We start from the raw sequence: 24,648 nt of genomic DNA, 5'->3' as shown, positions 1-24,648 counted from the left end.
TATAGAGTAGGAGGTCAGGAAGGAGAAAGAGCAAAGGTAAATCTTGAGTTTTCATGCTTAACTGCGAGAATGCTGGTACCATTGGAGGAATAGGAAAGTGGCAGGGGTAGAGGTGGGTAGGGAGAAGGTAGAGAGTTTCTAAGCGAGGTGAGGGTGGAGGGAGATGAATTTTGTTGTAATCCTGTTGAATTTGGGACTGTATGAGATAGATTGGTTCATGATCTAATGAGAATTCAGGGAAGAGATTTGCATCTGGATAATTTGCTATGAGAATATTTGGGTTCTCTGAGGCAGAGAAGATAGAGGGAGGAGAGGTAAGTCTGAAAAGGAAGCTAAAGAGAGAGGGTTACTTTGTTGACACGGATACCTTCATCCATTATAGAGAAAAAGTGTCTCATGAGGGGATCTATCCCTTTACTCTAAACGTCAGTTCTAGTAATGCCTGGATAGTGGATTTACTAGCTGCAGTGGTCGCTGCATGAACAGAAGTAGAGTCACCAGTTCCTGACAGCTGCGAGTCAGCCTCTGGGCATCTTGCTAAATTTTCAAATATAATTATACAGTAGACTTCCTTTAACAAATTCCGTGTTCCCAGCTATAATTGTAACTGCTTTTCTTGCCTTTAGCCTGTTCTTTGTCTTACTACTCTCCTCCTTATCTCCCCCTGCTGGTTAGAATTATCCTCTGGTCATTTGGGATCTGAGAAGAAATGACATGGTTACTTCAGTTTTCTTTCCTAAACATAGATTTACCAGTGCATACCAATTTCCTCTCTCCACTCTATTCTAAAATACATTTCTAGGAATACGGAGTAATGTTTTAAAACACAAACTAGCAATATTGTGTATTAATTTTCATTTTGAAATAATATGGAAGTACAAATTAGGTACATTGTATACTCTTTATGTAACTGTCAGAAAATGACCATCACAACTTATCCAGTACTCCATGTGATAGTTAAGAAAGTCTTAAGTAAAATTTTGCTCATGGCCATGCTTTAGACCAAGGTGCTTTTTTTTTTTTTTTTTTGGAAATAAATTAAATTTTGCAACCAGAAATGAAGTCATCATAAATCCTACAACTATAATCCTGCAGTAGTTTCCAGGATTCATCACAGCAGTAATTTGTAAGATCAGAAATATGAGTGGGATTTCCTGTTTTCTCATCTATTTTTATCACCTAGATATCCATTATGAAAATAAATCACTTTTAAAAATGACTTGATGTCCCTCACAAATATATTGTAGTTTTGGGGTGATAAACTTCAAGAATGTTATTTCCATGTCATTTAGATTATATTCTAAGTCATTTTAATGTCTTTCTTAAGAAATAACTAAAATGTATGGATTTCTGAATGTGCAGAAGAAGAGGCATGCTTGAACTCTTAGTCTGCAAGGGATGTAGTCCAGAAGGAATTATGGACCATTGTATGTGTATTGTTCATCACTAACTTATTCACTGAAAAATACTTAAGTGTATTTGCTATGTGCCAGATACCATGTTAAGTTGTTAGTTTACTGGGCTTTAGTTTGAAGAAAGAGATTAAAAAGGTATGGTTGAATATACTTGGGAATACACAGTGGTGTATTCAGTTGCCTAATAAAATGATTCTGTGTATTCTGGGTAGCTTTGGATACTGAAAAGTAGAACTTCTCTTACATAGTAATTGGTTGACAGTTTTTTGACCTCAGTGTAAGACTTCAGTATTTAATGAACAAACAAGAATAAAGTTCTGATAAAGAAGGCATTTTCTTGAAGCATTTAGAAATAAGCTTGAAGCCTTTTAGCATTAGATTGACAGGTTTTCCTTTTGTGAAAGAGGAAGTGAATAAGGTTATATTTCATGTTTGTAGATCCTTATCCTGTTATAGGAATAATAGAGTCTTGAAAAGCAGAGTTTTGGAATTCACCATTCTAAGAAATGTCTCCTTACCAGTAAAATTTTACACTCATGCAGTGAGGTTTCTGGTTGAGGAATGAAATTAGATTTGCAGGGGCAGAATATTTGCTGTCCTTGTTGTTTTGATTCCCAAGGAATGCTTACCCCTTAGCCTCAAATGTGCTGTGGTATTAGCTACTTTAAAATAGATTGCTCAAGACTCTTTATTTGGAAAACCTTAAATATGCATCGTGATGCATTACTTGCAATAAAAAAAATGAGGCTACAATTATATAAAACAAAACACTACAGCTGCTGACAGATGTCATTAACTACTTACTCAAACACAGATCCTTCAAAAAGGAACTGCTAGACATATGATTTGGGGAGTTAAGGTCATTATAGCTCAAGATGAAATACTGTTGCCCACTATATTTATGATTTTGGGGTTTTTTTGTTGTTGTTGTTTTTGTTTTTGGTAATTTATTGAGACCTTGGTATTTGATATAGTTAAAAAGTTATCCTTCTGAATTACAATTAATAAATATAGAAGGACTGAGGGAAATAGCAAATCACCATGAAGCAGATACCAACCATAGTAGTAGTTACTATAGGCAAGATATATCAATGGATGCCAAAAATAGGGTGCAAGTTTGAGGAGAAACAATATTTGCATAATCTAAAAGTATTTCTCTAAGATGTTTAATAATTAGAAACAGGAGAAAGCTGGCAGACACCAAGTGATCTAGATTGGTATCACCAGTAAGAAGACATGTTAACATCTGATAGGAAGGGGGTGCAATATCACTTATGTGATATTATTGCCAAAAATGTATATAACCTTAGTCTAATCATGGAAGAACATTAGACAAACCCACATTGAGGCATGTTTTACAAAATAATCAATACTTTTCAAAATTATCATGGTCATGACGGACAAGGAATTGTAACAGATTAGAGAAGACCATAGAGACATGATGTCTGAAGGCCATGTGGGATCCTGGATAGGATCCTTGAATAGAAAAAAGTAGGAAAAATAGAAAAAAAGAAAAGAAAGAAAACAGAGTATTAGTGGACAGCTGGAAAACTTTGAGTAATTTAGTTAGTATAGATCCAATGTTAATTTTATGTTTTCATAACTGCCCTGCAGTTACATATGATGTGAACGTTAGGGGAACCTATGTGAACAATATGTGGGAACTCTACTATTTTTACAACTTTTCTATAAGCATAAAATTATTTCACAGTAAAACATTTTAAAAAGCCCATTCTTCTGCTGTAGTGCTCTTAGCACACTCTTAGAGACTGTAAAGATGCTCCCCTAATATAAATGAAGTGTCTTTGGTTTTAGAAATAAGGATCTTGGACAAAAATCAGCATAGATTCCTATTGTAACAAATTGTGCTCAATACTGTGTTGCTGAACACCGTTTGTCATTTCATTTCCCCCAATCACCTTTTAATAACAATTGTAGAGATACTCAGGTTGTATAAATTGTCTGGAGATGTTATCTGGCTTCTGCTATAGTCAGTGGACTAGTATATGGGGAGAATTTGAAGATTATAAATAGATGATTTCCGAAAGTGACATAAAAAGTGAATGAATAGGAGGTATCTGGGGAGGTGTGTTCATCATAATTTTACCAAACAACTTCTACAAAGTGGCCATCTTTCCAAGATGTAAACTAAGTTTTTCGTGTTAAAAGTTTGTCCTTTTTCATACAGACCATACTTTAGATGGGTTTCAGCTATGAAGGAAGAACTCTGTGGGAGGAAGTGGACCATGGAATGAGCTTTCTGTTTTATTTTGTTAAATACATAGCACATCACCTATCATCCATTTGACATTAGAGCCACATAATAGAATAAAAATTTATTTAATTATTTTTTTGAAGTTTATTTATTTATTTTGAGAGAGAGAATGTGCATGTGCACATGCAGGAGGGAGGGGCAGAGAGGGAGACAGAGAATCCCAAGCAGGCTCTGTGCTCTCAGCGTGGACCTGACCCAGGGCTTGATCTCAGGATCGCATGAGATCATGACCTGAACCAAAATCACGAGTTGGATGCTTAACTGACTGAGCCACCCAGGTGCCCCACTAAATGAAAATTTATAATGCCCCATCTATATATGGAAAACCATTAGTTATACTTACACACACACCAAAGTTTTATACCTACTGCTGCAAATATCATTACCAAACTAAACTTATTGAGGTCAGTGACTGTTGCTTTTAAAAAAGTTTTTGCCATCTAGAATAGTGCCTAGTTATAAATATTGAATGAATGAATGAATGAATGAATAGTGAGGACTGTGTAAGGTAGATTTTCATATGAAATGTAAAATTTACATGTCTATGTTATTTACAATGTTAGACTTGAACATTTAGAATCCAAGCCATCAAAGTGTCGGTTTTCTAGAAAATTAAGTCCTTTCTACAAATCTACACTTGCTTTTAAGAGCATTTCAAATTTTGTATTTGGTAATTTACTGATACTCTGAACATTTCCACATCTGGCTTTGTTTTTGTGTGTCTACAGCAGTGTGGATTTTGGTGATGGCAGGGCATACATAGCCCCCAGAAAGTTCCTTGGAGAGTTGACAACTGTGTTTTGCCTGATAAGTTGAAATTAGGGAGTGGAGAGAGTGAATGAAGAATTCTCCTGTGTCTGGGATATGACTTTTTGTTTTTTTTTTTAAATGTTTAAGACTTATTTTGAGAGAGAGAGAGAGAGAGACAGATAGACAGACAGACAGACGGGGAGAGAGAATCCCAAGCAGGCTCCATGCTGTCAGTGCAGAGCCTGATTTGGAGCTTGATCTCACAAACTGTGAGATCATGACCTGAGCCAAAATGAAGAGTCAGATGCTTAACCGACTGAGCCACCCAGGCTCCTCTGGGATATAATTCTTAGCAGTCTTGTAAAACTTATTCCAGCCAGAAAATATTTGCAAAATATAGTTATTAGTATTATGCACATCATAAGGAGAATTTAATGACATAGCCAATTTGTGTCATTAGCCAACTTAAAACATACTCTTTGGAGTAATGCATCTGAATGTATGTACTGGAATATGCATACTGAAATTACTAGTGTCTGCTTTGTTAAAAAAAAACTAATTTTACATTGTTACAATTTGTTTTTACAGACTTCATCAACCCTTTTTTTTTCAATATATGAAATTTATTGTCAAATTGGTTTCCATACAACGCCCAGTGCTCATCCCAAAACTGCCCTCCTCAATACCCATTTCATCAACTCTTTTTGACACAAAGGTATACTTTATTTTTATTTATTTATTTATTTTTTTAACGTTTATTTATTTTTGAGACAGAGACAGAGCATGAACGGGGGAGGGGCAGAGAGAGAGGGAGACACAGAATCGGAAGCAGGCTCCAGGCTATGGGCCATCAGCCCAGAGCCCGACGCGGGGCTCGAACTCACGGACCGTGAGATCGTGACCTGAGCTGAAGTCGGACGCTTAACCGACTGAGCCACCCAGGCGCCCCACAAAGATATACTTTAAAAATGTAATCTTTTTGCTGGTTTAATTATTGATTCCTCTTAACCCCATTATGGCACATTATGTTTATCCTAGTCAATGCTTCTTTTCAAGGTCATTATTTATATTTCTAAACGGTAATTAATTTCCTTAAAAAGTAGATTTGGTTAGCCTACTTTAAACTCTTTGGAGAAGTAGCTATGCACAATTGGGTGGAGGGGATGCGGGAAAGTTAATTGTTTCCACACTTAAGTATTACAGAACGTCCATAGGAAACTAAAATTACTTAAAGTCTCATTTAATTCTTAGCAGTTTTTATTGTGCCTAAAGTAACCATTAATACTGGTTGGAAGAAAGTGTTTGCAATTTTTATTTATTTTCAACGAGGAATATAGGCTTTATATTAAAAATGTGTGGTTTTAATGTTGTAATTCATTTTGGTCTAAAACTTAGGGCAGGTTGGAAAGTTGATGATTAGGGGCTTGGGTCTTAGGTCTTCCAGATATTGTGATCTTGAGCAAGTCAGTAGGACTTTCTGAATAGTTTTTTTTTCCACCTATAAAATGTTGAAATTAAGAATAATTCTGTCTTTAGTGGTTTGTGAGGATTACATCAATTAAACATGATGACATATATCTATATATACGGGCTGCCTGACTCCGCTTCAGATCTACTGTGAACGGTGGCCTCCCAGAGACGTGCTGTGCACTGTGCCTAGAACACAGTGCTCACACCCTGTGAATTGGCTCTAATTTTCTGTTGAGAAAATGCCTGCGAAAGGGTGTTGTAAGTTTGCAGTATTGGAAAAATAGGACCATGAAAAATCTTTAGATTTTTAAAACATGGTTAACCAAATTATTGCAGTTTTATAGGATTTTTATAATTTTTTTTTAATGTTTGTTTGTTTTAGAGAGAGAGACAGAGACAGAGTGCGAGCCGGAGAGGGGCAGAGAGAGAGGGAGACACAGAATCTGAGGCAGGGTCCAACCAGACTCTGAGCTGTCAGCACAGAGCTTGATGGGGGCTTGAACATGTGAACCATGAGATCATGACCTGAGCCAAAGTTGGACTTTTAACCGACTGAGCCACCCAGGTGCCCCTAGGATTTTTATATCACAGACCTAAAACCTGTACAAACTAATTCATTGAGGTCTTATTCAATAATTAATAATACCTAATTTTGAACCAATAAAAAAAGCAATACTGTGTAATACTATTTACAAGCAACAGATTTTGGGCTATTTCAAATCATTTCTTTTTATTCTTTTGCTGGGGAAAAAAGTCATTAGTCTGCATTTATAATCAGGACTAGCTTCCTGTAAAATTATTTATTTTAACTTTTTATTTATAGATTTTGAAATTTACAATTCTAAATACAGCAATAGTAAGGCACTGCATTTTTTGCAGGAAACAAAAAGCACAATTAACATAAAGTCAGAGCCAGCCACAAATAAAATATTCCAGCAAACTGTGTAAGGAAAAAAAAATGCTCTGGGAAGCAGATGCCAAGAAATGTTGCAAAGGTGGCTTTATTACATTGGAAAGAAAAATATATGGAAGGATTCGTAGTAATATTAGTGGGAAGAGGAGGGAGAGGGAAGAAGGGTGGGGAAGGTAGGTAGCAAATACTATTGAATGAGCTTTAAGTGCTGGGTGTAATTCTAAGCACTTTATACAGAATATCTCATTTAATCCTCCCAACTACTTTATGAGTGAGGTTCCCACTTTACAGATGAAACAGCTGGTGCTCAGATAATGTTAAGTAATTTTTCCTATATAGCTAGGATTCAAACCCAGACATTTTGGCTCTGGAAGTAATGTTCTTAACAACTATATACATACTGTATAGCCACTGTCTACACAGAATGTAAATAATGTACAGAATGTAGTTTGTGTGTTTTTGTGGCTATTTTTTTTTAATGATATCATTGGATTTCCTTCGACCAAAGGTATTGATTTGGCCCTTTAAAAAAGTAATTGGTTAGGGGTGCCTTGGTGGCTCAGTCGGTTGAGCGTCTGACTCTTGACTTCAGCTCAGGTCATGATCCCAGATCGTGGCTTGTAGCTCAGGGTCAAGCCCTGCTTCAAGCCCCACATGGGGCTCCACACTCAGCATGGAAACTGCTTGAGATATTCTCTCTCTGTCTCTCTCTCTCTGTCTCTCTCTCTCTCTCACCACCCCCTTCTGTCCCTCTTCCTAACTCATGCTCTCTCTCTAAAAGAAAAGAAAACAAAACAAAACAAAAACTAATTGGTTAATTGTTCCTTGTTCTCAGTAATAATAACCCACTTGAAAATACCTCAGTGCTATTACCTATCTTCCTAGATGGAATTTTTTTAACATTTCTTCCATGGCAGCAGAAGGTATATTAATACATATGATAGTTTCATTTACATAGTTCTTTTAAAATTGTCAAGACAAGTGCACAGATGAAAGCATAGAAATGGTGAAGTGTGGTGTGGGATTATATCACTAACCTTTTAGGCAGGTATTGTTCTTGGATTTTTTACTTCTGGGAAGACTATCTTGCAGCTAGTGTGAGTATTTCATTTCTTTAAAAGAATCTCCTGTAGTAGAGGCTTACTATGTAATTGATTACATTATTCTAGGGATGGAAATCATGAAACTCCCATAGTTCTTTCTTCGAGAAAATACTTTATATATCAAAATATTTCCTTTCTGTTTGACAAATACCACTGGATTTTGCTTTAAAGATAAATGTCATTTTTTGTTTTGTCTTCTAACTTAGGCTGTGGTAGAATCAAATGAGCAATAGTTTTTGATGGCTAGCAACTGTTCTTTTTTTTTTATTATTGTAAAAATCTTTAAAAAGAGTAGTGACTAAATTATTTTATTCTTAGACATTTTCTTTCCTTTGCCTTTAAAGTTTTACAGTTGTCTTTCTCACAGCATTGTCCTGCTCAGCCCTAAGACCTAACTTTCACATTAGCCAAATTTTAAGAGAAGTTCATAGTTTAAGAGGAAATTTTGGGTACAGCGTTTTGGCCAGATCTGAGATTCCCTATTATAATTTAAAAAGATCTTTGGGCACCTGGGTGGCTCAGTTGGTTAAGCATCCAACTCTTAATTTCGGCTCAGGTCATGTTCTCATGGTTCATGGGATTGAGCCCCTGGTCAGGTTCTGCACTGACGGTGTGGTGCCTGCTTGGTGCTCGGGATATTCTCTCTCTCTCTCTCTCTCTCTCTCTCTCTCTCTCTCTCTCCTTCCCCACTCACACATGCTCTCTTTCTCTCAAAATAAATAAACATTAAAAAAAAAAAAAGATTGTTGAGGCAGTATTTATTATTTGCCTTAATTCAGATAACTAATTCTGGCTTATTTTCTCTTAAATCAATTTTTTAAAATGATAGATTATCTACCTTAACTATACCAAATGGCACATGATTTAATAAGAAAGTTCTAACTGTATAAAGTCCCAGGGAGTCAGGAGATATACTTGCGGAAGTGTGGAATTTGGCATTTTTGTTATTGTATGGACACACCAATCTCCCATACCCCTCAACCTTATGTCACCTGTATTATACTCCTCTGTAGCTACCTCACCCTGGTCAAGAAGAGGGCTGTTTGTGTACTTTGTTCTTGGTAGAGTGTAGAATTGACTGAAGCAGGTTTGGCAAATGTGGTTTATGTGTACCCTTTTTCCTATGCTTACTGCAGATATCAGGTCATGGCATACTTTCTTGCTTAGCCATGAAATGGTTTTGTAATTTTCTCAGCCTCTGCAAGCTGTTCCTTTCTCATAGAGTTTCCATGTGAGAAAACTTATCTCCTGTTGTTGGTATAGAGTTTGGGATGATTACCAAAAGTTTTGTATCTTTTTCTTTTCATGCTTAGGATTTGAGGTAGCCCAGGATTAAGAGATCTTACTGTCTTAGGGTTGGTAAGTTTGCTAGCAGTTTAGTAACCTTTTAGGTGTACTTAAAAAATTTAGATTTAGCACAACAAAATCATTCCCCCCCCCCCCCGAAATACCTTTTTAATGAAATATTGTTTCAGGAAGCCTTTTTAAGATACTACTGCAGTTCATTTTTGGGCAATTATCCCCCGATAAATTTGTACTGAAAAAGTTTTCCTTGGTTAGGGATGAGGAATAGGTTGTATCTTGCAATCTAAATCCATTTCATTGATACGATTGATGTATTAGGATTCACTAGAGGAACATAATATGGGGTGTGTGGACGGGGGGGGAGGAGATTTTAAGGCATTGGCTCCTGTGATTGTGGAGGCTGGCAAGTCCAAAATCTGCAGGGTAGGCCAGTAGGCAAGAGCTGGTGTTGCAGTTTAAATCCAGAGTCCCTCACTGGCAGAATTACCTCTTCTTCAGGGGATATTAGTCCTTTTTATTTTATTTAAGACTTTCAGCCAGTTTGATGAAGCCCACCCATACATTAAAGAGGGTAGTCTGTTTCACCTTCAATCAAAATCTGTTGATTTAAATGTTAATCTCATCTAAAAAAGTAACCATCACAGAGACATCTAGAATGATGATTGAATTTTTTTTAATTTTAGAGAGAGAGGGAGAGAGAGAGAGAGCAAGCAGGGGAGAGGGACGGGTGGGGGGGAGAGAGAGAGAGAGAGAGGGAGAGGGAGGGAGGGAGGGAGGGAGAGAATCTCAAGCAGGCTCCACGCTCAACACGGAACCCAATGTGGGGCTCAATACCATGACCCTGGGATCATGGCCTGAGCCTAAATCAACAGTCGGACCCTCAACCAAGTGAGCCACCCAGGTGCCCCCAAAAATATTGCTTAAAAAATACATTGTGGGAGAGAGATATTCAATGTTCAGTCAGCCAGTAATTTAGGATTAGAGTTAAGAATTTTGGAATGGAGCACTCACTAGTCTTCATCCTGGCTACATAATTGAAAAATGCTCATGACAGGATCCCACTCCAGGCTGATTTAATCAGGATCTCTGGGGTTGAAGTCTGGCCATCAATATTTCTTTAAGGATCTCTAGGTAATTCTAAGGTACAGCTAGGGTGGAGAAACAGAGTATATTATGCAATTAACTATTTAATGTTTTTCTCTACACGGAAAGAATACCTTGCTCTGCATTTCAAAAACCTAGATGAATCATAGCATTAAATATATAGTCTCTGATAGAAAACAACTTGTTCTAAAGACCTGTAAGTTCGCTTCTTTAGTTCTGATCTCTTCTCTGTCTCAAGTACACGTAGCTAATTTTTGCCTGTCTTCTAAGGACATTTCCTCTTCTTTAAAGTTTTTCCTGAATATTCCTTTTCATAATAATATATTCTTTTTATCTGTTGTTTGCCACTAAATAAATTTAGTTTTACAATGATTTTATGATACCATGTAATAATCTTTTGGTAGTGGTTTAACACTTTAGTGTGGTTTACTATACATCTCAGTTAATTTACACAACAGTCCTGTGAATAGGAAGGAATTAACATCTATTGATATCTCCTACACATTCCAGACCGTGAAGCATTATGCTTTATTGTCTATATAATACTCAACAACAATCTTGTAATATAGCCATTATCATTGCACTTTACATATGAGGAAACAAAAGTTCGGAGGAAATGAAGTTTTAGTGACTTTCCCAAGTTTCATAGTTCTGTCCTTTATAAACTTCAGAACTGGACCTCAAAACCAAGTCCTCTGACTCACAGTCCTGGGCTCTTTCTGCTATATTTGTAGACTTATTTCCCAAGCTGTCATGATAAACAGAGGCCTTGTTTTATACATTGCTGTATCTCTTCATTTATTTGAACTTATACATAGAAGTTGCTTAATCAGTATTGATTTATTATGTAACTTTTTAAAGTTTATTTATTTTGAGAGAGAGGGAGAATGTGCACGAGGAAGGGGCAGAGAGAGAGCATCCCAAGCAGGTTCTGCTCTGTCAGCACGGAGCCTGAGGGGGTGCTGGATCTCACAAACTGTGAGATTGTGACCTGAGCTGAAATCAAGAGTCAGGCACTAACTGACTGAGCCACCCTGGTGCCCCTATTATGTAACTTCATAGAGCTGATTGATTGTGGCTATATTTTCCATTTTAAAGGTACATTTAGTTCCATTAACTTTATATATGAATATTTGCTTCCATATTCTTTATCTTCCCTTGTATTCTTTAATGTTTTAATTCAAAAATTATTGTGAAACGTTTCAAACTTAGTAAAAGTGCAGAAAATAATAGAATAGGCATGTATATACCCACCTTGCTTTGATCTCTCTCTCTCTCTCTTTTAAAGAGAAATAAAGTTATAACAGATATTGCTAAAGTTCCATCCTTGTCCCTTTGTCCTCCCTCTTTCCCAAGAAGCAAATATTATTCTGAGTATACGTGCCTGTATACTTGTTACACTATAAATAAAATTGTTTTGTTTATTAAATTTTAGATAAATGGAATTATTGTCCCCTTTAACAAATAAATATGAGCCGTATTTTACATATCGTATAATTCACCTCTTCAAATGTACAATTCCTTGAGATTTTAGTAAATTTACCAGGTTGCTCAGTCATCATCATGAATCATAGAACATTTTCATCACTTGAATATCATCTTTCTTGTACATTAACTGTTAATCCTCATTCCTTCTGCTGTAGGCAACCATTAATCTATTTTCTGTCTCAATAGCTTTGCCTTTTCTAGATATTTCATGTAAATAAAATAATATATTTGGTCTCTTATGCCTGACTTTTTTCATTGAGCATGTTTTTGAGGTTTATCTACTTTGTAGCATGTATGTATAGTTCATTTCTTTTTATTGGTGAATATTATTACATTGTTATTATGTTTTGTCAGTACATTCACTGTCAATCCATTCCATGAATATTTAGCTTTTTTTCAGTTTTTGGCTATTATGAATAAGTCTGCTAAGAACATTTGCATTTAAGTCTTTGTGTGGATAGGTGTTTTCATTTCCCTTGGGTAGATACCTGAGAGGAGAATTGCTGAATCATCTGATATATTTATTTTTTTAACTTTTTGAGAAACTGCTAAACTATTTTCCAAAGTGGCTGCAGCATTATATACTCTCATCATAATACATGAGGGTTCCCATTTCTCTGCATCTTCACCATTTGTTATTATCTTTTTTATTATTATTATACATACCCTTTATAACTTAAATTTTTCTCTCAGTGTTTTGTTTTGAGATCTATCCTTGTTGATACTTGTAGCTATCATGTATTCCCTTTCACTGCTTTAGGGTATGTCATTGAATGAATATATAGTAAAATTCCAACCGTCATATTGAAAAATGGCTGTCCATAATTGTGTAAAACGTAGGGTTGTGTTATTGTAAGGTTATTGAAAAATCTGTGTTTTTAGTGAATCTATATTGTCAGAAAAGTTACAGTAAGGATGTTGAAATTTATACTCAACACCACTGACTGACTATTGATGTGAGAAATTTCCAAATGATCACGAGGCAATCATTTCCTGAGTCCCTCCCACCTGCTTCCACAGAAAATAAGAATTTTAGCTTTATTTGAGAAATGGGTAGAAAATGGCTTCTGTTATTAATGGGAAAATAGTGCCATTGAGTTTTAGCATGGGATATATTACTGTGGATTTTTATTGACATAGTTTGTTTATTCTTTTGATGAACATATAGGCTGCTTGAAATTTTCACTGTTAAGAAACTTTTAGCAGACGCACATTTATGTACTGGTTGTCTTATACATGTGCACACTGCCTCTAGGGGTAGACAAATTTCTTTTTTCACTCAGGCAGCATGATGTAGAGATTAAAACCCAGGGCCTTCCATCTTATTTCATTACACGATCTTGGGCAAGTTATTTAACCTTTTTTGTGCCTCCCTCAGTTCAATGGGGATAATAAAAGTAAGTATCACATAGTGGTTTTACAGGATTAAAGCAGTTTTTTCTCCCACTTCATTAATTTTCCCCTCATTACTAGTTCTTTCCCATCAATATGCAGTCATGCTGTTATTTCTCTCATCTTAAAAACATACTGTTTTATCCTACTTTTTGGCTGCCTTTTGTTCCAGCTCTCTCTTCCTTTTGGCAAGACTGTCTGTACTTGGTGTTTCCAAGTCTCCTCCTCCCATCTCTCTCTTAACGTCATCACGGTTAAAAAGTCTCCACCACTCTTCTACATACATCCTTATCGTGGTTACCAGTAACTTCCACACTGATAATCCTGTGGTCAATTTTGTCCCCCCCCCCCTTTTTTTTTAAATTTTATTTATTTTGAGAGCGAGAAAGAGAGCATGCCTACATGTACATGTGGGAGGTGCAGAGAGAGAGAGAATCCCAAATAGGCTTTTTGCTGTCAGCGTGGAGCCCAATATGGGGGCTCAAACCCAGGAACTGGGAGATTCTGACCTGAGCCAGAATCGTTGAGTCAGACACTTAACCTACTGAGCCACCCAGGCACCCTAATTCTTGTCCTTACTTGAAACCTGTTGTTAGCATTTGATCCAAGTCTCTTCTCCTTGGTATTCTTTCTTCATTGTTTTCCAGAATATCATGCCTTCTTGGTTCTTTCTGCTGCACTGATTGCTTCTCACTTTCCTTTATTGGTTTCTCATATTCTTCCTTACCTCTTAATTTGGAGGGCATCAAAGCTCAGTTATTTGACCTTATATCTTTTCTATCTACATTTACTGCATTGGTGATTTTATCTAATCTCATGTCTTTAAATACCAAAGTATTCAACTCCACGGTTGAAGGTGGAGTTTTATTTCAACTTCAAGTTTAAATACCTAATTAATATGTTTGGCATCTCCACACAACTAACTGCCATCTGAAAGTCATTATGTCAAAAGTGACTTCCTGTTCTTCTTTTTCAAACCTATTTTATCTATAGTCTTCCCCATCTCTATTGATGGCATATCCACCTTTCTAATTGTTCAGATGGAAATAGTGGTGGAGTCATCTTTTTCTTACATTTTCTAGTTGCTTTTGTCGATATGTAAGAAAGCTATTGAAAGTAATATATTCAATTAATAGCAGTGAACTCATTATTTTGGTAATCATTTGTTTTTGGTTTTGTATGTATTTCCACATATAAAAGAATTAATCGACAAGAATCATTTTGCTATTATCCAAACTAACTATTATTTCATTATCTTGCCTAATTGCATTGGTTAGCAGATTCATTTCTTGACATTAAGCTTCAACTAATTTTGACTTAAATGCTAAATAGCTTTGGAATTAGGGTTCGGTGACTCTTGAATTGTTTGAAATAATATTAATTCTTCCCAGAGTTAGTACAACATGAAATTTGTCATTCCTAAGAGAGCCACGGCACATCTAACAATGGATTGTTGGTTGATACCCATTTCTATAGTACCTACAATTTTGTATTTTAAATGTAATTCAGTGAGAATTACATTGAATTAAAAGAAGCATTTATATTCAGTTTAGAATGACTTTATTCTTAAGTATATTCTAGAAAGTTACAGTCTTTCAAGCTTAATAAAATTCAGATCTCTTTAGAAGTAACGTGGATTGAAAGATAAAATGCTGTTTCATCCAGACTGCTAGCTCAATTTTCTCAAAGAAAACACTTCCCCCTCCCCCTTCTTAATGGAGAACCTAAGTTTAAGCATAAGTAGAACATTTGCATCTTCTATTGAAACGTATCCTCTGGCCCTCGCCTAAATTAGACTGAATAGTTTTTAACATGCTTAGGAGAGGGACATTTCAGGAGAGCTTCTCAAACAAACCTTTTCCTATTTTATTTTTTTTTGAATTGTTATCAGAGGAGGCGAAAATTTTATTAGCTCTCTAATACAGAATGTAAGAAACTAGTATGTATTAATATGTGGAATGAAGTTTTAATTGTTATGGGGAAAAAAGGTACGTGATGACTATTTGCACCTTCTTGTGGAGTTTAATTCTTTCCTGCAAGTTCCTTAACAAACGTTAACTTAAAATGGCTTGAGTTAAAACTTCCTGTTGTTTAAGGTTAAGAGTTTGAATTCTCTGTTGGATATTATGATTCTGTGTTAGAAACATGTAATAGTTTGTCATGCGTGTGGCCTTAGTTCTGAGTAGGGTGATCATAAGCCCAGTTTGCTTGGGAAAGTGCTTTATATGCCTGTTATCCTGTCTTAATTATTTCTAGCACCCCTGCGTTTTTATTGTTGCCTTGCATATTACTGTCAACTTAGTGGTTTAATGCAAAACAGAATTTTAAAATCAGTTCTGTAGGTCAGAAGTCCAGCGTGGGTCTCATGAGGCTATAATCAAGGGTTCAGGGAATCTATTCCCTGTTCATTCATCTTTTTGGCAAAATTCAGTTATTTGTGGTTGTAGGACCTAGGTCTCCATTTTCTTGGAGCCCTTTCCAGCTTGTATAGGGAACTATATCTTGGCTCATGACCATTTCCTCTATTTTCAGAACCAGCAACAGCAAGTTGTAGTCTCATTTTCTTCTCCCTGACCCTTCTTCTCTGATAGCATCTTCCTTTCTGACTCATGTGATTAGGTTAAGCCTGCCAAGATAATTTCTCCATTTTGAGGTCCATGACTATCACATCTTGAAAGTCCCTTTTGCCATGTAAGGTAACACATTCACAGGGTCTAGGGATTTAGACATGGACATCTTTGAGGGAGTTGGTTGTATTATTCTGCCTTCCACAGCAGTTTTTCACTTTTGGGAGTGACCCTGTTTGGACTTTAATTATATGGACATTCGATTTCTAAGTAGCCAATTATTTCAAATATGAATAAAACCGCAAACTCAAATTTCTGCTTCCCTGTCTTAAAATTTTGTTTAAGTTCTTTCTTTTTCTACTTCCTCTCCTTCTTTCTCCTTGACACCTTTGCAAAGATCATGAATAGTTTTCCTGGCTCACTTGCGAGAAGTCAGCGTGGAGAGTAGATGTGATTTCTTTTTTGCCCTTATTTGTGGATAAAGGAGCCACACGTTTTATAGTGTGATGGCTTACATCATTCTTGTAGTCTTTTGCCATTCCAGGCTGCCATTGTCACGTCCTCAGTGGTTAGTGGCAAGGGAATAGGTGAATTCTGAGGTTCTGCTGCTTGTGCTAGACATTGTTCTTAAACTGATACCTGGCAAGGAAGAGGAATTAAGACGGGCTTTTTTTCCTCCCTCTTCCTTTAGATTTTATTTAATACCAGAGAAATAGCTGGGCATTGCATTCGTTTAAACACCTGCTGATTTTTTTTTTGAAGGGGACAGGTTATTATGTTATAGAAGCAATTTTACTAGCACAACCGTGTTATAATAAAGTAGATACGTGAATGCTTTTATCACATTTTTGAAATTTTTTATTTATTAAACTACATTAATTGAAGAAAACAATTATGTGTTTTCTGTGTATCAGAAGGCCAAATTGCCATTTATGTCTAACTTAAATTTGTAGTCAGGATTTTTTTCCGAAGTACAAAATATAATTTGTATTCAAATGGATTAATTTTTTCCCTTGGATAATCCAAACAAAGACCAATGTATGATTTTGAATCCTATATCTTATTTTAGTAAGCTAAGTAGATATTTGATACTTGCTAATTTATATATATTTGTGGCCTTAATTTAATAGTGAATCTATCAGAGTTTAAATTTAGCAGTTCGTGCATACGATGAAACCACTGCTACATACCTCTGAAGTTAATTTCTTTCTTTCCAGTTTACAATGCCAGTTTTACACTCCATTTGCTGTCAGTGAAAACGTAGGTGGCAGACACACCACATATTTATCATCACTAAGTTCACTATATCATACAGGAAAAGTACATTAATATGCCATACGGAAAATCTAACACACGTAAACAACCACTTAGCATTTTTAAGAACATATCTGACTTATTGATTAGCTTAAATACCTTTAGTAGAGTGAGACACCCACACAGAGTGCATACATTCACTTACTTATCTGAACAAGTGCTTCTTGTGCTGATGAATGAGCAGATCTCGTCTTTATGTATCATGATGAAGATCAAACGTTCGAAAGCATTCCCCTTTCCATTGGAATCCCTAAATCTTGACACAATTAAATTATTGCCCGGGTTCTTCAGATAAAGTGCACTCTGGAAAACAGCTCTGTGAAACCTTATTATACATTTACATTTACGGTGGGTGTTCTAAGTCTCTTTTCCTGAAGTTTGTGCTGTTGTTATTCTCACTCAATAGTGAGTGGGGTAGGGTTTGAGAACTTTTCTTAATTTCTGTTTTCCCTGGGAACACTGTACCCATAACTAGTCTCAGTTGGCTTGTGTGTATGTTTTAAAAAATTTGTACATTACCTTGTTAGATTTTTTTCTCACTGGAATATTTTATTGAAATTAGGAAATACCAATATATAATATCTAGTTTACGTAGATAAGGTCCTAAACCTGAGAAAACAGTAATAAGAAATAATGCAGTTATGAAAAATGGAGGGAGAAATGTAACTAATATAAAGCATAAGGAGCAAATGAAAATGTTTTTCTTTTAGTCTTCTGTGAACATTACATTACATGCATTCCAGGATTAGGAGAGTTTTAAAAGAAAAATGTCTTAGCTCTTTTTTTTTTTTTTTTTTTTTTTTTTTTTTTTGGTGAAACAATACAATAGGAAGTTCTGTGTTTAAAAGTTTTATAGTTTTCTCAGATACTTAGTTTTTCCCTCTGGTTTATATCCTAGTATTTTCTCTCTAAAGCAAAAACAGTATTTAAAATTCCTGCTTCCTTGTGGTACTTTCTAAGACCCTGGATGTTAAACAACTTTGGGTAAGGTTTTTGTTCATGCCCTCTGTGGATATCATGTCCTTATTTCTTCAGTCATTCCTTCTGAAGTGGGACTATCTAATAAGGCCAGTCATTCCATTTTTATTTTAGTTAATTTCCACAGATATATTTATAGACTGTTAGATAGTGTAGAATAATCTTGTCTCTGTTCTTTACTCTGTTTCCCTCCCTTTTGAAGATTTTAAACTGTTATGTTTTCATGGAGAACTGTAAAATGTGAAGCTCTAAATATGCGCTCATTTTCATGCTTTTCTCTCTCATTTCCTACTGTCTTGACTACTTTCTTTCCCACCACAGTGAATATCTGGAACTGAAAGCATTATTTTTTCCCTAACCTCTTGTTGCCAGTCAAATCTAGAACCATTATTGGTTCTTGGCTTCCTTCTCATTACCCTTTACATTCTTTATCTTAGACCTAGGAATTCACTGCCCTCCTCCTTACAACATCATCTCTAATTAGTCAGCATATGGTTTTAGTAGGTTTTGCTCCTGCCAGTTCCATACCATTCCCAAAACCAGCCTTAATCCATTCCTCTACACCCTTATTCCTGGAATACTTCAGAGGACTTTGCTATCCTCAAATCTGTGCCGTATATTGTTACCAGATTAATCTTCCTAAAGCATTGCTTTCACTCTGTCACTCCCCTGCTTATGAACTTTAAGTGGTCCCACTTTGTCTGTAGATTGAAATTTGGAGTCTTTAGCCCCATACTCAAAGTTCTCTCATAAAGTTGTCCTAATTTACCATTTAGCCTTCTCTACTAGTCAGTAACAAAAATTCTCGTATTTCTGTCAAGATGGTTCCAGCATCCTGAGAATTCCTGCATTTGCACATCCTTCCAAATTTCATAGTATTTTCATTCTCTCCTTTGTGCCCAGTCATCTTTTTCCTGTTTTTCTTTTTGCTCATCCAAAGCTTACGTTTTCTGAACTTGCAGCTCTTGTCTTGTTTTCTCTGTAAAATCTTCCTGAACAGTATGGTCTACCGTGATCTCCCCCTCTCCTGAACCCCTATTTTTCTTTGTCGCTTCTCACAAAACACTTTGTTTGGTGTTTTGCTCTCTTGTTTTTAGTTGGATCTAGGCCCTATGTGGATAATTGAATTTTAAGTGTCAAGAGAGCAGGGACCATGTTATATTTTTTTGCATCTCTCTTATGGGCTAAGTACAATTCATTACAAATCTCAGATGATAAATTGATTTTTGCTCACTTATTCCACAAATATTAGCTGATTACCTAACTCAAATACCGTTGATAAAGAGTTAAACATAAGAGGTATGGAATCTGCTTTCATGGACTTTACATTCAAGAAAGGGGAGAGAAATAGTCTGTAGCTAATTTAACAATGCCTGTTTAAATACAGTTGAGGAATGCGGTTTGCCACTTTTTTGACAAGTGGGAAAAAAAAAAAAAGAAAATCGCCTTTCCCCTCTCCTGTTATTTGTATGTATAATTTTTCTTATTTTAAAAATAAATTTTAATGGAGTTAATTACTCTTGTGAAATCACAGGTTTTCAAATGGTAAAACCTTGTTTTCTTCTAAATGTACATAATACTGATATACTCTTTAGCTAAATCAAGTAGACAAAATAATGGAGTAATTCATACATTTTTGATAATAAATTATAGGAAATTTGTATATCGTTCATGTGGTAATGTAAACTGATGTAAAATAATTAAAAGATAATGAAAATATTAAAATTTTTTTAATGTTTATTTATTTTTAAGAGAGAGAGAGAGAGAGAAGAGGAGAGGAGAGGGAGGGGCAGAGAGAGAGGGAGACACAGAACCCGAAGGAGGCTTTAGGCTCTGAGCTGTCAGTACAAAGCCTGATGGGGGATTGAACCCATGAACTGCAAGATCATGACCCAAGCTGAAGTTGGGCATCCAACCCACTGAGCCACCCAGGCGCCCCAAAAATATTTTTAAAAGGAACATTTCCTAAACTCAAAACTATCAGAACTTCTTAGTTAATATTCTAAAGCTGTCTTTTGTAGGAAAACAAGTTTAAAGCAGAATACATTATTGGACACATTATTATTTTAACTTTAAGTGTTTCTTCCAGTGGCTTGAACAACATCATGTATTTCATAGGTAGAATTGTTTGAGATTCTAGTAACTATAGAGAGTTAATGTTAAAAGAATGGCAAAGTATGCATTGAAACAAAAAATTATTGTATTTGCAAATATAAAATCATAATTGACATAAATGTTATAGTTAGGAACATTATGAATGTAAATATGCCTTCTCTGTTCTCAGTCCTGTAATGCCATTCTTTGTCCAGTGGGAGATGAAGAGTGATGTTGAGACTGCTGTTTAACCTATTATAACAGCTTTAAAAAAATTAAATAGCGTTGATGTAAATATGAGGAGGGAAAAGAGTATTTATCTCCATTAAGTGACATAAAAAGCCATGGTAAGAATAACAGGCGGATGGGTGTGCATTAAGCAGTGAAATCTCTAAATTCAGATGCTAATTATAAGCACAAGGACAATTGCCTCCCACATACTTAACTGTTGTATATTTTCTTTAGTCAAAGTGTAATTCAGAGTTTGTGAAGTGCTGAATATGGCTTTTAGTTTTTCATCCCCCTTAACATACATGTTAAAAAAGAAAAAAAAAAAACAGTAGAACTACTTCTGCTGGACTGTGATTTTGGCAGATATAGATAGAATATTAAACCAAATGCTACCAAGATCATTCACATGATTGCTCTTGGATGGTCTTTATTGAGTGCCTTACCTACTTCCCACTATTAAAAAGCAGATATTTACTAGTAAAGTTAAAATTATTTAAGTATATTTGAGCACAAATTCCTTGCTGTGGTGTCCCAAGGACTAATTTAAGGCTTAGATTGTGAAAAGATGTATTGGTACTGGCATTAAGAGTATATTTGTTTAGATTATTATCATTTTTAAAATTTATTTTGGTTATGGTCTCTGGCATCATGTCTTTAAAGTACAATACTGTTTTTTTCCATTATCTGAGAAAAAGAAATTTCCTCTGCATTTTCTACAGTAAATAGAAAATTTTCACCACTTTCATGGTGGTTTTGTAATGTGTTCATCAGTTGTTGAAAGGGTACAGAGTACGGAAGCCCTGTTCTGAGAAGGGAGATTGCTTTTAAGTGTAGAATAGCAGGGAAAATGTTAAGAGTCTTAAATTATTTTTAAAACTTTGTTTTTAGAAATAGAAGTACAAAAAACCTTTTTGTAATTTTGCCACTTTTTTTATTCTTAGGTATGCTTTTTATTTAGCTTTTAGTAACTTGTAATTTAAGATCTCAGTTATTAGGTGTATTTCTGCATTTTATATATCGCTCCCAGATGCTACAGTATTAGTTTTTATCACTGCATATTTTATGAAATGTCAGCCTTCTGTTGGCTGTTCACGCAGCATTGTTAGTGATCAAAGACACAACATAAAGGAGAAGAATCTAAACAGTTGGCTTATCTTTGTCCTTCATTGTGACAAAAATACTATAAAATCACTTTATTATAAAAAGTAAAATAAAGGCATCATCTAACATGCAGTGAAAGGATAAATGTCATTGCTTTTGAGTGAAATAAAATCTTAAATATTTAATATCAAGAAAACCAGTTATAAAGAGAAATAATTTCTTATTTCACAAAGTTTTCCTTGGTGAGGAATGAGGGTAATATGTTGTATGTAATATTATAATACTTTGCTAATTGACAGTGTTATGCCTAGAAGAAGCCACACGGTTTTTTGGCAACATAAGAGGTTATTCGGTTTAAACCGAATAATTTTGTTACTCAAAATATATTTTAGAAAAGTGGTTATTATAGTTTTAGTATGTGCATTGTCTAAGTTGTATGTAATCTGGTTTATTATTTTCTCGAGTTGACTGACTTTGTAGTTTAAAACTTTATTCCACAGATTCAAAAATCCTTTTTTCTCTGGGTCACTGATTTCAATATCAAGATAAAAGTATAGAACGGGAAAATATTCTCAAAGCCTGAAAGAAAATCTGTAAGAATAAAAATCTTGAATGATTTTGATCAGCTGTTGTGTATGCCCACCACAGCAGTTGGTTCAATCAATTTTATGTTTTGGGATGGTTTTATTAAAATGAGCTGCTGCTTTCAGTAAATCATTGAGAAAGATGCTGGCTTTCTACACGTCTCTTTTTTGGTGGAGGCAGGGCAGTAATAGTTTCTCTTCGCAGCCTTGTAAGTCAGTGAGGTTGGGGGCAATCTGTCCACCATAGGAGTCAGTATGTTTCTGTGTCATCACTGTGGGCCTTTGGAAATAGAAGTAGAATGAGGATTTAGACCAAAACGTGATTATTTTACATGCACTTTTATGACTTTTGGCAGAAAGCTGCCATTTCTAAGAAAAATAATTGTCAGCAGGTAATAATGATTTTAGTATCTTTTTATTGTATACAATTTCTCTTTTTATAAATGAGTGAAAGCTTGTTTTCATATGGGAGAATCAGACCTTTGAAAAGCAGTTTGAAAGACAGAGCTGTTGGATACTTGTAAATTTAGGGGCCTCCACTTTTTGTCCTGTGGTGCCCAAAACCCTCACCCAAAGTGTGGTCCATAGTTCAAAGGCAGTGCTGTTACCTGAGAGCTTGCTGAAAATGCCGAATATTGGGCTCAATCCCATGCCTACTAAGTCAACATCCGCATTGTTTTTAAGTTTATTTATTTATTTGGAGGTGGGGAGGGGCAGAGAGAGAGAGTCTCAAGCAGGCTCCATGCTCAGCACAGAGCCCACTGTGGGGCTCAGTCTTGGAAATCATGAGATCGGGACTTGAGCTGAAATCAAAAGTCGGATGCTTAACTGACTGAGCCACCCAGGCACCCCTCAACATCTGCATTTTTATCGAATTTTCATTTGTACGCCCATTAAAATTTGAGAAGCACTACTATATGCTTCTCAGGCAAAGCCTCTCATTTGCTCAGTTGGTCATGTGCAGCGGGAGAGTTGGAGGAGGCAGTGTTAAAGTCACATCGGAATTGGAGTTGGATCCTGAAGAAGGCAAATATTTAATCTAGATCTCACAGGGATTTACTCCATAAGTAATTGCAATTAGAATCAGTTGCCACTTTGTATCATATGTGGGATGCCTCTCGTTACCCTACTAATGTTAAGCTGGTGGTTTCTTTTTAAGTGTCTTTATCACAGGCCAGATATGCTGATGTTTTCTCCCACTAACAGTGTAGTTGGCATTTCCAAAGTGTATTCTATGGTGTATTTTCCCCAGGAGATTCTCTAAATAAAAAGAGGTCAAATTTTGGAAAGCATTGTATACTTTCTTCCTATCTAGGAGAATCACAGTATACATTGATTTATATTAAAATATCTGAGAACCTGGTGTAGCTTAATTCAATTTTTCCAAATTAACTTGACCATAGCATTTTTCCCCATCCCCCCTTTTAAAAAGACTGCCATTAAAAAAAAGAAATGAAAGACTACCATTATTATCTTTTCCTTTAGCATATGCAAACTGGCTTGTCTCCCAGTATTTATTCTCCTTGATGAAAATAAGAGATGAGGACAACTTTTGAAATTGTCATGGTGTTGCCACTTCAAACAGACTTTCCAGTATTGTTATTTAAGTGCTAAAGGTACTGGTACAACCCTTGTGTGCTAAAGGGGTTGAACATGGCAGACATTTTTAGGGCTCGAATAACTGAGAAAGCATCTTTTAGAAAGTGAATGTTAACTAGATCCCAGTCAGATTTGGTGGGTAAATGGAAGGGAGGAAACAGAGCATTCCTAATGTTTGCTAGAATGAGGAAAACCATGAGCAATTGAACAAGTTAAACATTTGAGTTCAAGCGGTAAGAAAAAGTAAGTGGCTGGCTTAAAAAATACTTCTAACTAGGAATAAATTCAGACTTAGAGAAGAGCTGTAGGAGTAGGAAGAGTATATTCTTCTCCCCAGATTCACCTACTGTTAAGATTTTACTGCATTGGCTTTATCATTTGGATATTTTTCTCTCCCTTCTCCCTCAAATGCCTCCCTCCCACAGTTTTTTTTCCCCCCGAACCCTTTGAACAGAGATTGCAGAGGTTGATGCACCATCCTAAAAGTGTATCAATGTGTATTTCCTAAGAGTAGGGATATTTTCTTCCATAACTATAGTATAATGAACAGCTTTGGTAAAGTTAACATGGGTATAATACTGTTATCTAACCTACCATCCATATTCCACATTTGTCAGATGACGCAATAATATTTTTATAGCATTTTCCCTCTTCAATAAGAATCCTGTCTAGGATCAGTTATTGCACTTGGTTGTCATGTCTCTTTAGCCTTCTTTAATCTGAAATGGTTCCATGGCCCTTGAGTTTTATGACACTGACATTTTTTAATAATATGGTCCTTCATTTGTCTATCACTCTTCATTTGGGATTGTCTCCTGTTTCCTCATGATTAGATTCAGGTTGTATATTCCACCCAGAATACCACGTAGATGATGTTATGTCCTTCTCAGGACATCACATCTGGAGGCATATTGGTGATGGTAATTTTTATCATTTGGTCAGACTGTTGTCAGATTTCTCTACTC

The 24,648-nt window shown here is 35.6% G+C and overlaps 1 protein-coding gene across 11 annotated transcripts in view; it reads left to right on the top strand.

Moving 5' to 3' along the window:
* Positions 1-24,648, top strand: part of TBC1D5 (TBC1 domain family member 5) — a 537,979-nt gene that overhangs the window by 79,641 nt on the left and 433,690 nt on the right. For 2 of the 11 annotated variants that reach the window (XM_042955451.1, XM_042955450.1), the window contains exon 1: positions 4,711-5,155. The exons of the other annotated variants lie outside the window; for them this stretch is intronic. The gene's annotated coding sequence lies outside the window, so the exon portion shown is untranslated. Of the gene's footprint in view, positions 1-4,710; positions 5,156-24,648 lie in introns of those variants that run through there. 11 annotated transcript variants of the gene reach the window in all.

This window comes from Panthera leo, chromosome C2 (genome assembly GCF_018350215.1).
Source record: "Panthera leo isolate Ple1 chromosome C2, P.leo_Ple1_pat1.1, whole genome shotgun sequence".
NCBI lineage: Eukaryota > Metazoa > Chordata > Mammalia > Carnivora > Felidae > Panthera > Panthera leo.
Note: the sequence above shows the minus strand (reverse complement) of the source record. Positions and strands in the feature narration are given on the sequence as shown.